Here is a 1207-nt window from a genome sequence, read left to right on the forward strand (position 1 = left end):
ATCTTGCAGCGATGGAGCCATCTGCCCTTGTTCAGACTGGGCCAGCCTCCCTTTGTCATGTAGGCCAGCTTTGGCTGAAGAAATATGTCAGCATTTCCCAGAGTGTGGTTGCCCGGTGTAGCGGGAGAGCTGGAAGTTCCTTCCAGTCCACAACCAGCTATTACTTCCTAAACACCTGTCCCGAACACAGACACTCTTTGCGTGAGTGGTGGCAAGGACAGAAACGAGTTAAATCCCTGGCCGTAGCCCTGCCCCTGAATCTAGCCCATTCCCACAGGGATCTCAGTGTGATTCTGTAGGACACGTGCCATATAAACGCTGTTTCACATGTGATCGAAGTCCCTGAGGCTCTCATGTAGGTCTACTGCATCGTGGATTTCTTTTGGGGTATTATAAAGAGAGGCTTTGAGTATCTCAGTGAACCATGGAGATGAATTTCCTACATTTGTGGCTGTGGTTGGCGACTGCTTTTCTCATTCTGTCCTTCGCGGCTGATATGTAGATCGAAGCAAGCAGTTTCTTACTAGAATACGTAAGATGAACAAAACTTTTTTTTTTAATTTTAATTTTAATTTTTAGCCTGTAGCTAACGGTTAAAAAGGCCGCCCTCGATAGGCAGGCGGTCCCAGCAAAGTGCTATAGCGTCACAGCTTAACCCACGACACCACGAGAAGGTGCACCGGGGGCTCAAAGGCAGCACGTAAGATGAACAAAACTTAGGGTACAGTTTTATCATAAGACTCACATAAGAGAGTCCAAATAAACATACTCATATGAGAGTTTGTTTTTTTTTTTTTTTCATATGAGAGTTTGTTAGATGGCTCAGCAAAGAGAGACACTCCCCAGTGCCAAGCCTGGTGACCTTAGTTTGACCCCTGGGACTCACATTGTGGAAGGAGAGACCTACTCCTGCAAGTTGTCCTTGGACTGCCACATGTGCCCCACCCAATAAAATGTGATAGAAATGAAGATGCCGATAAAGAATTTTTACAACAAAATGTTTCCTAGAGAGAAATAGAAATCATTAGATATTTGCCCAAAGTATCACACAGATAAGACAGAATCCAAAGATGAACCAAGTCTAGCACTGCGGCCTGAGATTGTAGTCCCAGTTATTCAGGAGCCTGAGGGAGGACTGATTAAATCTAAGAATTTGAGATCAGTCGGGGCAGCACAGCAAAAACCCTATCTTAAAAGAAAAAAAGAA

At 44.7% G+C, this 1207-nt stretch overlaps 1 pseudogene; it reads right to left on the bottom strand.

Annotated features, from left to right (window-relative positions):
• Positions 1 to 578: 578 nt before the first annotated feature.
• Positions 579 to 700, bottom strand: LOC120098008 (small nucleolar RNA SNORA76; annotated as a pseudogene).
• Between the last annotated feature and the right edge of the window lie 507 nt (positions 701 to 1207).

This window comes from Rattus norvegicus, chromosome 17 (genome assembly GCF_021556685.1).
Source record: "Rattus norvegicus strain SHRSP/BbbUtx chromosome 17, alternate assembly SHRSP_T2T, whole genome shotgun sequence".
In the NCBI taxonomy this organism is placed as follows: Eukaryota; Metazoa; Chordata; class Mammalia; order Rodentia; family Muridae; genus Rattus; species Rattus norvegicus.